General features: G+C 40.0%; 1 long non-coding RNA gene across 4 annotated transcripts in view; it reads right to left on the reverse strand.

Annotated features, from left to right (window-relative positions):
- The window catches only part of LOC114021093, a 36,665-nt gene extending 24,670 nt beyond the window's left edge, over nt 1-11,995 (reverse strand). Inside the window, exons 1-5 of one of the 4 annotated variants that reach the window (XR_005227051.2) lie at nt 11,855-11,995; nt 10,929-11,016; nt 10,175-10,288; nt 9,094-9,231; nt 7,290-8,387 (exon numbers count right to left, since the gene is read on the reverse strand). This is a non-coding gene — a long non-coding RNA (uncharacterized LOC114021093). The other 3 variants (XR_005227050.2, XR_006284544.1, XR_003565763.3) reach the window with 3 other exon arrangements.
- Nucleotides 11,996-12,028: the final 33 nt, after the last annotated feature.

Raw genomic sequence — 12,028 nt, forward strand, 5'->3', positions numbered from 1 at the left:
CAACTAAAACATTTACTTTCTGCCTACCTACATTCCTCTGTAGTTTCAACTGGATAAAGCCTTGATCACCCATCAATTGATGTTAATAACTAAACTCTCAATAACTTCAGTGGCGCAATATCTAATCCTTAGTTACTCTTTACTTTTCTTGTTAAAAACCCTGTTCTACAGTGTGGCTGCCTGTCTCCACCCAGAAAAGTAGCTGCATTTCAGTAGCAATTCCTGTAAAACAGTCTATACAGTACTTTTGGGATTCTTCAAGAGAAAAGAATTTTAAAGAGATTATTATTAAGAGAACAATTGTCTATTGCCTCACAAACAAGGAAAATCCTCTTAGCTTCTGTTTCTGACCGCACTGGCTCCCTTTGACAGTTTCTTTCTTCTTAAATGTCTTCTAATTTAAAAGGCGCTGAGCAACTTTAATCAACTAGAACAACCCTTGTTTAAAATGTTTGCTAACATCCTTGTGGTTTCATCCTCTGCCCCCATCAGACAGCTATTTTTGTTGAGAAACCTGGTGAGAGGGCCTGGGCCCAGGAAAATTCGCACAAAGCAAAATACATACCAAAGATGCTATAAAACCACTTTTTAGGTGCCTTTTCTAGCAAAGCTCCATCACCCACAACAGGCTTACTATACCTAAACTATGTTTAAGAAAGAATGATCACTCTAGTCATGTGCTGCTGGCTCTAAAAACAACTAATTCAAATAAAGGTAAGGGGTAGGAATTAATATCATAAACTCACACAGCGGACACTGTAATCTCTCAAAGACAGAGGTTTTGAATTACTATTTATTCGCATTGCCATAGCACCCAAAGGCCCCAAGCATGAACAGTGTCCAGGAACAAAAGGCAGTCCCTGCCTCAGAGAGCTTACAATTTAAATCAGGGAATAGTACTGTATAATTTCTCAGGAGCCAATAAAATAGGCTTGAATGTTTTCATAAAGTTTTTATAGTATCACATGGCAGTGGAAAAATAGGATATATTACAGTCAGCATTTGTAACAAAACAAGAAATACCTCAAAACCCTCCCCAGTAATGTAGTGTCACAGCTGCCATTTAAAAGTTCTTATGTCAGCAATACTAATAATTAAACATTGTATGAAACAGTCCTCTCAACAACAGAATAATATTTTTCAATTTTGCCATATTTGGTAGTATAGAAACAACATACAAGTTGAGGTTTTCAAAGATGTTAATGAAACTGATCCTTCTCACTCATGACACAAATTTCTTAGCAGGGACGAGCAATTCAATTGGGATCAAATAATAACTTCATTTTCAAGATTTAAATAGGTTTAGCCGGCTTCCTTGCCTACCCACCCTCACACACACTTTTTTCCATTTCTTCACACATCTTTTCTAATCTGAACTAAAATCTCTTCCTGTGTAGAGCTGGTCATAACATTTCTCATGAAACAGAGTTTAAAAAAAATATCCAAATTATGGACTGCTCCCAGCTAGGTGACCCCAGGATTTCAGACTCTTTCTGAAATGAAATTTTTTTCAAGACTTCCAGTTCATGGGAAATTTCAAAATATCAAAACTGGAAATCCTTAGCTTCAGACAGTTCTATTTCTACAGTATTTCCGGCCTGACCAGAAAATGGAAATCTCATGAGAAAACCTGTTCCCATAATATTTCTATATCAAAGAGGCTCAGAAGGTTCAAATGAGCATCCCAATATACAGCCAAAGTTCTCGAGGAGTTTTCATCATCAGCTATTAGCACCATGTGCATATTGTTCAACATCATATTCTGAACATTTTAGACTAGAGAAAAAGTAGAGATGTCTCAGTGTGCAAACTACAAACTCACTTCCATTTTGTTTCCCAGGGACACCACTATGTTATTATGTACATTTTCTAGTTCTGCAAGTAGATGCATCACAGCCACAATACTATTTTTAACACATTCACTACCTATTTTCACTTTAGATATGGCTTCCTCGCTGCAGAAAGGCACATTTTTCCACACTATTGGCACAAGCATGGCACCTAGATGAGCAACAAAGCAATCTGATTCTGCATTTTTCACATTGTGTTGATTACTGTGATGCTAAACATGCATAATCAGTCATGGAGTTTAAGTAAACAGGACCACCCCATCTGCTTTTACAGTAGGACTTATGGAGGCCATGTGTTTGGCACTCACAGATACGCTGAATTGTACAAGCCAGAGATTACGTATTTAGTATTATAATGTATCATTTTCTGATTCTGAAAAGATTTCAAAGTAGAATACCACAATCTCCTTCTATACACTTGCTACCTATACATGGTCTGCCATTGAAATAACTTAGAATAACGACAGTAAGCACTGAGTAAAATTGTACCTTACCATGCACATCAGTGATTAGCTCTCCCTTACAAATGAAAACATGTTCTCTTTATAAACACAATTGCCCTGATTTTGTAAAAATAATAAATAAATAAAAATACAACAATTTGCATGTAACCGAAGGACAGAGAAGACCGTTGCTCCCTTTCCAATCTGCTAGCTGATGTTACTTCTGAAAGGATAGTTGGGGAGTGAAAAGAATAGGCTCCTCTTGCACCAGTTCCTGTGCTTCCCCTGCAGAGCCATTATACTATTATTACAGCCATGCTGATATTAAGGCACAAAAAAAATTAATAAAGCAGTTATTTTGCTGCTCCTCTATGTCTGTTTTGGAAAAGCTGCAATCTTTGAATTAGATGTATTTCAATATTGTATGGGAAGATATATCTATAAAAGTATTTTTGTACAGTTATTTTTTTCTTTGATGTTGCCTATGTGATCTGGTTTTCTTTTAACCCCCAAATTGTTTTTGCACATAGGCCACCTTTGTTGCATTAAGCATTTAGATAGTATAGTAGCTGTTGCTATTCAGAGTTAATGATTTTGTTGTTTCATTCTGTGCTACCTAAAGTAGGGCCCAAACTAAAACTCTGGATCAACCAACTCACAGCACTTTGGAGAAGATCAGATACATATCCAGACTTTATAGCTGGTTAGTCTCTCCTCCCCTTTCCACCCCCTCCGGGAGCCGAACACCCCTCAACTTTGGCATAATTCAGATATAAATAAAAACACTGCAGGTTAGGCACTTATCTAGTAATGCTATGTAGTATTCGTAAGACCACCAGAATGTCTGTGTTTCTAGAAAGGAAAGTTATTAACTCCCTTGGTTCCAAAATTTCCAGAACTTTGTATCACTAAACACCAATGAATTTTTCCAAGGAAAATCCTATCACTAAACATTTTAGGAGGTAATACCCTAACACGCTTATATTTGAGTACTTGATCAAATACTGCATTTTAAAAATAGAGTTACCTCTTCCGATTAACTTACTTTGGAAATCAAGAAATGTATGTTAAGACAGAAGATCATTTTAAAAGAAGAAACTGGATACAATTTTAAGCTATCGTTCTACGAAAATCTAAAAGCAAAAACCAGGTTTGTGCTATGACCTTATAAATAAAAAAGTTAAACATAAACTGTATCACATAAAAGCTCCTTTCACCCTACTTTAGGGAGCTCAAGCTATTATCCACTTCTTTCCCAGATCACCCTAGAAAAATGTTTTTCTCCCCATCTATTCCATTACTCTACTGTCTACTTCACCTTCCTTCTTACACAGGCGCTCTCTCTCTCTCTCTCCCATTAGACACCTTGACCACCTTCCATGCTTACAGACCAAAAGAGATGCAACTGAGTTCAAAGCCCTTATTACTGTTCCAAGAATTAATTGCAAACAGACGAATGTGGTCCATCTTTACTCCCCCAGTTTCCACAGGCCTAACAAACAAGAATGCAAAGATCAATTCACTGCCACTGTTGCAAAACAGACTCAGAATTGGGGTGGCAGAGGAAGAAACCTCTCACAAATGCATAACCCTTACTTTCATTTACATTATGTGGTTTCTGTATCTTAAATATCCTGTCTATGCCTCCTTCACACTAGGAGGGGTTTGTCCCAGTTCTACAACCGAAAAAACATGCCACCAGGGGCTTTGTTGTAAGTTAATTTTGTGATTGTCTTTACACCTTCACCACAGGGATGGCTGAATTTCATTGGTGAATGACGTTATGTTGGTTTCAAACTGGCTAGATTCACCCCCACTGGCTAATATGAAAATCACACCTCCCTTCACCACAGAGGCTTCCAGTGTCCCAGAGGGCATTCAATCTGACTCAGAACAAGCACTGTGTCTACCTTTGCCCTTCCTCAGGGGTTAAATTTGGGGAGGGAAGCTTTAAATTTCCACTGTGATCTTCAGAGGCTTCAGTAGGATACACTAAATTAGGTTAGCCCATCCCCCTGATTAACTTAGCTATGCACTCACACACACACCTTGGGGGCAACACTGGCTACCTGTAGGTTACCTGGTGTAGAGAAGATGGGATGCTCCCACACACTGCAGCAGCATCCTCTGTAAACTTTCTGTCACGAAGGGCCTTGTAACCAGTTTATTCCTGTGATGAAATAGCTGGCATAAATAAAGAACTAACCCATAGTCTGTAAAGTACTTTGGAATACAGGCACTATATAAATATAAGATATTACGGTACTATTCTTATGTTTTAATTCTACAGTGGGCACACTTTACTTTTCTCTACTATCTGAACTCCTTTTCTTTATTAGTCTACAGCAGCAGTTCTCAACCCACAGGCTGCATGTGGCCCAATTAGCACAGAGCTGCGGCCCAGCTGTGTGCTAAAGGCCACCTGGCCACACAGGGTCCGGGTTCCCACTTGCCTGGCTGCCCTGTGCAGCGGGGTTCAGGCTGCCTGACCTGGCGCGGCAGGTTGGAGTCGCCATAGGGTTGGGGTTCGGGCTGCCAGATGTCCCACGGAGTTGGAGTCTAGGCTGCTGCCCAGCTGCCCCACCACCCAGTCCTGCGCAGTTGGGTCCAGGGTCAGGGCTGTCACCTGGCCCACACAGCAGGGTCCGGGGTCCCTGCCACCCAGCCCCTCCCCCCCCAGGGCTCCACTCCTTGCCCCACTCTGTGGAGGGGTCTCTGGGCGGGAGACGCTGGGCATAGGGGTCTCTGGTTCTCAACTTGCAGCCCAGGTAACATGCGGCCCACAATGATAAATAGGTGGAGAACCACTGGCCTACAGGGACCCAAATGAGAAAAATATATTGATTAGGATGTACGTTCTGCAAACAGATTGGAAAAGCATCGATCAGAAAAGGGAGAGCAGTCTGAGTGTGCTACTTTGTAGACCCTGTTTAATTTTAGAATTACATTAGCTATATGAATATATCTTTTCTCCCCACACTTTTAGCCGAAGAGGTAAGAATCACTGATAACTGTTCCATGTGGTTCCCAAACTTGTTCCACCGCTTGCGCAGGGAAAGCCCCTGGCGGGCCGGGCCAGTTTGTTTACCTGCCGTGTCCGCAGGTTTGGCTGATCGCGGCTCCCAGTGGCCGCGGTTCGCTGCTCCAGGCCAACAGGAGCTGCTGGAAGCGGCGCGGACCCGAGGAACGTACAGGCAGCCGCTTCCAGCAGCTCCCGTTGGCCTGGAGCAGCAAACTGCGGCCACTGAGAGCTGGGATCGGCCGAACCTGCGGACATGGCAGGTAAACAAACCAGCCCAGCCCACCAGGGGCTTTCCCTGCACAAGCAGCAGAACAAGTTTGGGTACCACTGTCCTAGCATTATAACCTCTAAAAAAGTCTACTGAAAAATAGAGCTGGTCTGAGATGGGCAGGGTTAGCAGGTAAATTCCATTCTATATGCACTCCCAGTCACAGTAAAAGGGCAGGCAACAGAAAACCACAGACAAGCAAGCACTCCAAACAGTAAACACTATCCATCCTATTCTTTAACAAACACAGAGCCAATTTTGCATTCCTTGATGATCCAAAGTCCTCACTGACTTCAATGCAAGACTGGGCCTTCAGATAGGAAAGTGAAGCAAATACACTGAGTATGGCCCTGTATACCAATAAAGATATGTACACATAAAATCTCTCTATCTTCTCCAGGCCTGACCTCCCTTTACAATTTACCTATCAAGAATTTTCTCTGCAACTGAGCCTGGTGTTTGTAATGGGGAATACCTAAAGAAAGCAGAATAAAACAGCATTAATATATGTTCAATGAACTCTCTACCAATCCCTAAAATCTTGCTTGTTCTTGCTCTTTCTCTCTCTCACACACACACATTACTCTTCACATCATGCAATCTTTGCCTGGTTAATAATACATCAATAGAACCTTTTCAAATACATTTACCATTAAAATAAGCCATGCTAAACCAATGTCAGAGAGAGCTTTAATCAAATGTATCAATATTTATAAACCCTCTTTGGTTGAACCTAATAAATTTTAGCAAATAGATAATTGGTTTAATATCTTGTTTCTGTTGTATGAAGAAAATTCTCAAAACAAAACACACCTATCTAAATTTTATGAATTCTGGGAATGACTTGCAACATCTTATTATACCTAAACCAACAGACAGCTCTAGCATAAAACTAGCTATATTATTTCTCGTCCTTAACATAGTATTTTAGGGTTCTTCTTAAAAGAAGCAAACCATGCACATTCAAATAAGGAAGTGAAGGATAGATGAAGATTCTTTCCCAGCAAACCAGCAGTGGATCCCATATGAAAAAGTAGAAATAGTGATAAATCTGAAAATGATATGAACACTCACTGAATATGTTATCTGGTTTGATTTGAGATACCATCTGTTGAAAGATGGATTAGATTTGGTTTCTTCAAGAGTTGATGACTACTCCCTTTAAAATGACCTATCTGCAAGCAGACACACAGTCATTCCTGAAATTCAGCTGCCATCTAGTGGATGTTAAGAAAACGATTAACATATTAATTTAGGGGTTTTTTCGGACAGGCTTTTGCAGTCAGGTTCTGGGGAGCATAACTGTTCCAGTGGTGTGGCTGCCAGAAAATGGGCTCGCAACAACTACTTTTATTCTTTGTCTTTGGGTTTTAACCATAGACAAAACAAAATGCAAAGCACTGCCATTCAACCCCATATACTTTCCAGGTTTCAGAGTAGCAGCCGTGTTAGTCTGTATTCGCAAAGAGAAAAGGAGTACTTGTGGCACCTTAGAGACTAACCAATTTATCTGAGCATAAGCTTTCGTGAGCAACAGCTCACTTCATCAGATGCATTCAGTGGAAAATACAGTGGGGAGATTTATATACACAGAGAACATGAAACAATGGGATAACACTCCCCACTGTATTTTCCACTGAATGCATCCGATGAAGTGAGCTGTAGCTCACGAAACCTTATGCTCAAATAAATTTGTTAGTCTCTAAGGTGCCACAAGTACTCCTTTTCTCTTTGCATATACTTTCCAGGAACATACATAATTAAGGTCCTGATCCTGCAATTGGATCCATATGGGTAAACATTTGCCCCTGCATTAACTTCAGTTGAAGATAGTGGGGCTCCACCCTGCTGCAGTAGAGCCAGTTAAAAGAACGTGAAAAACTCTGCATTAAAGCCACGTTAAAGATTACTGTAATCCTGTACTGCATAACTTGTATATTTTATGTATGCTTTTTCAGATAAGTAGTAACTTATTAAGTGATAATTAACCAGAAAAAAATAAAAACAGGAACAGAAATATCGTGTATCAGCAGGGCCCAGTCTATCATTTATTTTGGAAGATTAAATTATTTAATGTGATTTTTAATTGCACAGACTTATTCTACATTTAATCCTTGTGTTTTTAAAAAGTTAACAGAAAAAATTACTGTTTATTAATGTTAACATTTTAAATTGTCCTACCTAAGCCTTGTTGTTCACATCTTATTGATGTGTATAGGACAAGGAAAGGCAAGTTTCCTCCTTTACTGCTATTATTTGACTTGAGACAGTTTTTATCTATTGGTTGTATTTTCACAATGAAGTTGGGTTGTTTGTTTTTTTAAGTAAAAGCTTAGCATTTATATAATGCAGCCTAAGTTATGGAGAAAATCTAAAACTTCATAATCCATTGCTCCTTCCCTCTACCCCATCACTTTCTTGTGTGCCTGATGTTACATTGGAGGGTAGTATTTTGTTGTATTTTAATGAGGCATAATTGCTTTTAAACAGCAGCTTTTCAGGCTCAAACCCTGATTCAGGCCCCACAGGGAGGATTATTCCTTGTGGTTAAGTGAGCAGCACTCAATTACACTCTCAGAAAGCATGACTGGAAGTGACTTTTGAACTAATTTATTATTAATAATAATTTTAATTTCCCCCCTAAACTAAGTAAAGACACTGCTCTTTATTGAGGATTACATTTATGCTTTATCTCAAACTTCAGCTGCTTTTGTGGTAACCCTGTTCGAAAGAACGGTAGATCTCCTTCCGCCAATGAAGAAAGCATTATTGCTGGAAAAGATTGTCCTCATGTTTTCGCAACCCTAAATAAATAAGTAAGTAACTATTAAGCAAATACCAAACACAAAAAAAGTTCAACCCATTCCCCGAAAATATGAAGGTTTTAGAAGTTTATCTGAATGCAAAAATGAAAGAACATAATGGAAACTGTGGAATATCATGCAATACCAGATGCCCATTACAGTAAAATGAAAAATATTCCTTCAGCTGCAGTGGCTGACTATCAGTTTGCAAATTCTCAGCAGTCCCAGAATGATTTTCTCAGCTGCAATTCAATGTCATTAATCACTGGGGGGTGATTTACTTTACTCAGCCAGTATCCAAGGCTTAAGTTTTTTCTTATCCAGGATTCCTAGAAAAATCAAGAAGAAATATCCATCTATTCTGTTCCAACTTTCCCTTCTTGGCTTTCTTTCTCTCAGACTCTTCCGCAGTCCAACTGGCTGGGGCTTTTCCTACCCTGGACTCTAATTCCTCTATTCCCCCACCAAGGGTTCTCAGCGATGGCTGAAAAGCTTCTCTGAGGATCCAACCGCATTTGCCAAAATAAGGAACATCCCCAGACTAAGCCCTAGTCTCTTCCTCTTGTGCCTGACTTTTTCCTACCAGACTGTACACACACTAGGTCTGGAATCAAAGAACTAGACTACAAATATTAGCTATTTTGCTCCAAATTTTCAGTGCTCTATAGTACATTCCTAAGCACTTGGAGACCTAGAATCTTTTTACCAGTCACAGCTCCACATCTTCAGCCATAACCCCTGCACCCTCATGGAGTCTGTTACACAACTGGAGCCCAAGGCTTGAATGGGGGTCCAGAGAAACAAGGTGGTCCTCCCATGAAGCTCCAATTGCGAGATCAAGAGCCTAAATAAAAACAGGATACAACAGCAAAGTGTAGGACAGAGTGGATGGAAAGATAAAGGTGACAAATCATCACATTACATCAAAACTATACTATTTAAAGATTTTAAAATCTGGTTTATTTGTTAGACACAAAAATGAACTCTGTAAACACCTTGAGTAGCAAATGAATTGACAAGGGAGGCTTAGGCTGGACATTAGGAAAAACTTCCTAACTGTCAGGATGGTTAAGCACTGGAATAAATTTCCCAGGGAAGTTGTGGAGTCTCCATCATTGTCTAACCTACTCTTAAAAATCTCCAAACATCTAGAAATGGTCTAGATAATACTTAGTCCTGCCACAAGTGCAGGGGACTGGACTAGATAACTTTCGAGGTCCCTCCCAGTTCTATGATTCTATGAAGATTTAATCAGGAGGAAGGAGAATAAGAGGAACAAGATTACTGGAACACAGAGCCCACTGGGTGTCTATGGAATACTATCTGAATAAGTAGCAGGCTGAGAAACAGACAGGAAGAAGAAAGTCTCTGAGAAAATGAAAGATATATTTTATTCACTGAACTAAAACAAAAGTGCTCTTCCCTTCCTGAATGTTGTAGAGTGTGGTATGTTATGCAAACTGTTTCATTTGTTTTAATATGCTATTCTCTCTCTCTGGCTTTAATAAGGCTATGTAAGTCTTAGACCATTGCTCGGGAGATTTTTCATAGGCCATCCCAAAATAAGGAAACAACCCTGATTTGGAAGTCTTGTTCAAAAGGACACAGACCAGGGGTTCCTCTTTTCATAAGGTATGTCATGTATGGACCTGCAGACACACTAATATTGATCTTGGTTAAGGACCATAGATGAGACACAACTGTAGTGGATGGTAGTGACAGACCTTGGTTATCTGTCGATATATACGTATAGATTTTTAATTAAACCCAAAACCATCATGACTTACGGTATGGGAACAGCAACAAATGAGGGGATTTTTGTTTATTTTGTTTTTGGTTGGTTGGCTAGTTGAGGATTTTCCCCCGTCTTTTCTCTCCATCTTCTCCTTCTTTTCTAGACTCTTTAACATAAATAAAACATTATTATGATATTGTTTTACTAACTGAATGTAATTCCCATTACCCAGTTTTCCACACAGTATAGCGATGCATGCATTTTCAGTGTTAAAATTTTAATGGAAACAAATAAAGCATCCCATCCATGCACACATCATTCAAAAATCAACAAGAAAGGGCCTGACCTTGCTCCCACTAAAGTGAATAGCAGCCAAAGTCAACAATTTTAACAATTGTTATTTGGAACTCTTTGCCACTAGAGATTAGAGTTTGCAGATGTTTTTCTTTGTCATCAGAAATCAGAGTTTCCAGATGTTACAAGAAGTCTGTTCTAAAGAGCAACTATATTTGAACACAGGCCATAGTGCCTGGTTTCAAATATGCTCTTTTTTTCCTAAACACAACCTTTTAACACCAAGCAGAGGATCTGCCACTGCCAATTTGGAAATCTCTCCATCTCAGAACTAGGTCTGTTGCCCTTTTAAATAGAATATTTTGTTTGTTTTTCTTAATTGAATATGGACTCAAAGAAGTTCATGTTCAAATATGATGTTCCTTCAGAAACCTTCCGCCCCCCCCCCCCCCCCCGCCCCCCCCCCCCCGCCCCCAGGATGTTTTTTAAAAGGCTGGGCTTAAAAATATTACCTCTTTGAATGCAAGCTTCAGACAATTCCTGGCCTGCCAACCTGGCAATCGGACTCACAGCAAATGGCTCACTTTTCAAGTAGTAGATCTGCACGACATAAAAAATATTTGTACATACTTGCATTGAAAAGTCTGCTATGAAAAAATGCTCGAACTGATACAAAAAGACAGAAGGGGGGCAGAAATAAGATAAAGACAAATGAGAGGATTTGATCAGGAACTGAAAAAGAAAAAAGTGCAAGAGAGAGTAGGTGGGACTACTCAAGCAAGAATTAATTAGAAGGGGAAAGCTTCCCAGTTTCCCACAATAACTGGGAGAAGATGCTGTTCTTCTCCTGCCTTAGCCATCACCTTTCATACTATGTTCCTGCCTAACATTTACAGTCAGCTGAGGCAGGTCTGTTCAGAGGGCCTGATCCAAAGCCACTGAAATTACTTAGGATTTAGTCACTCGGTTCAGTCAGGACTGGGCCAGTACAGGACTTTCTCCATCAAGAATTCCCACGTAACAGAGGAGGTCTGCAGAATTACAGTGCTGGTTGCCTTTAGGGTATGCTGCAAATCCCAGTTTCTATCTGACCATGCATTTGGGCGAGGTGATTTTTTAAATATTGTTTTATATTTTAGGCCCCGTTCCTTCTAAGTATATCTTTACTCACAAGAGTAGCCTTATGGAACATTATGGAGCTACTGACAGACTGAAGTTCGCAGGAGCATGCTTTTAGTTTGGATTCTATCAAGCCTAGATACCTTTTCATAAGACCTATGAATAAAAATAAATAATTGGTAGGGCAGAAGGCTAGAGAATCGATTCCCTTTAAACAGACAGTTATTTCCTAGTCAGCGATGTATTCTTCTTCTCTTTAATATATATCTTATGTGCTTTGCATTATTAATTACTGGACTCATTATGATGTACTATTTACCTCTACCTTCAGCTTCCAGACATCCGGGTGGCTTCCCACTTCCCTGAAGCTGGAACTAAAGCTGCTCTGTCCCAGAGAGAAACCATGAGCGAAGGCGTTGGTAAATGCGTTGCCCTACCCTCCACAGTGCAAGGGGACAGACTGAGGGGGCACTGGAAGTGGGTGAGGTCTAAC

The sequence above is a fragment of the Chelonia mydas genome, chromosome 10, assembly GCF_015237465.2.
Source record: "Chelonia mydas isolate rCheMyd1 chromosome 10, rCheMyd1.pri.v2, whole genome shotgun sequence".
In the NCBI taxonomy this organism is placed as follows: domain Eukaryota; kingdom Metazoa; phylum Chordata; order Testudines; family Cheloniidae; genus Chelonia; species Chelonia mydas.